A 1,742-nucleotide genomic window follows, 5' to 3' on the forward strand; every position below is an offset into this window, starting at 1 on the left:
CCCCCCCCCCCCGCTATATCCAAATTTAAAAAAAATATTTGAGACAAAGTACAAAACCCACCACCGGAGTGTCTTGCATAACAGACGTATTTCTTCACTTAGATGAGTCCAATTCCCCCATCTATATACAGGTCCAATCCCCTCACCAACATCTCTAGGGTAACTTGGAAAGAAATCAAAGTTATGCTTTTGAAGAACAGCAAATCTAAAAATCAAATGATCACCTCAAAATGTAAAACTATGGTTTAGAAATAGGTGGCCATACAAATAAGTTCTTCAAAACAAATGCAAAGCTTTCAATAGCAATAGCATAAAATTAAAAATAACCAGTGTCATTTGTCATCAATATGAAGATTCATACTGAGTCATCAATATAAAGACTCATTGACCATTTAAAAGAATGTTGTAGGTATATATTTATTGATATCAAAAGGTCTTCAGGATAGGGCTGGCCGAGTGGTACGATGGTTAAGAACTGGCTTGGGACGCCAGAGGGCCCCGGTTCGGTTCCCACATATGCGGGCCAGTGACACTGCCCTCTACAGCTAAGATGCTGAACAACAGCTCAACCTGGAGCTGGGATGCCCTGAGTCGCTGGCGACAGTGTAGGCTGCAGCCCTGCTGCAGTGGGTTGCCATGGCTACCGTATGTAGCCAGCAGCCAGCGTGAGCGGCCAGCAGCCGCAGTGAGCGACCATCCAGAAGCCAGCGACTGATCTGCCTCCCCAGGGAAGAACGCAACGATAGTGTCAACTTGGGCCAGTGAAGCAACGTCTTCCACAACTAGACTGAAGAACAAAAACGACAGCAACGTGTCTGTTCCCCTTCCCCCAATTCCCCAATAAAAATCTCAAAAAAAAAAAAAAGAAAAAAAGAAAGAAAGAAGAAAAAGATCTTCAGGATAGAAGTGAAGAAAATGATCTTCATGATTGAGTATGGCATTCAAGACACAAAATATTATGCACAATATCAACCCATTTTGTAAGCAAAAACATACACATACACAGGCAAGCCTGAAATGATAGTGGAAATATTAACAGTGGTCTCCTCCGTGCAGAGGAAACAGGTGACTTTTGGTTCCTTTTCCTTTTACAGGTCTATATTTTTAAATTTTTGTGTAAGAATTAACTTACATCTTTGTGCTAAAGCAAAAGTTCAAAAAGAAAGAAAACATAAACGAAAACCAAGTGAGCACTAGAAATCTATGTCCTAATCCTAGCATGTCCAAAGTCTAATAGAAAAGTCTGAGTAAATTACCAAAGTTTCCTTGTGCCTGTTTCTTTATGTGTCAAGTACAAAGAGCTGCCTTCTGAAGTTTTTGTGATGAATCAAAACATCGTCCCACAAACAATTAGCAGTAAGTTAAACATGTGCTTGCCACGAGGCTCAGCAATTCTACTCTTAGGTATTTCTCCAAGAGAAATGAAAGCTTGTTCACACACAGACTTGTACATAAATGTCCATAGCATTATGGACAGTCGCAAAAAAAATGGAACGTTCACACAACAAAACACTCGTCAGCAATAAAAAGAATAAACTACTGATACATGCCACAATATTGCTGAAATTTCAAAATCATTACACCAGGTGAAAAATCTAGACACAAAAGACTACCTACTATACTATTCCATTTATATGAAATTCTAACAAGAAGCAAAACCATAGTGAAAGAAAGGAGATCAACAGCTGATCAGTTCAGGCTGGAAGTGAGGGGAGAGGATGGCCTACAAAGAGGCACATGGG

Source organism: Hipposideros armiger, unplaced genomic scaffold (genome assembly GCF_001890085.2).
Source record: "Hipposideros armiger isolate ML-2016 unplaced genomic scaffold, ASM189008v1 scaffold_211, whole genome shotgun sequence".
Taxonomy (NCBI): Eukaryota; Metazoa; Chordata; class Mammalia; order Chiroptera; family Hipposideridae; genus Hipposideros; species Hipposideros armiger.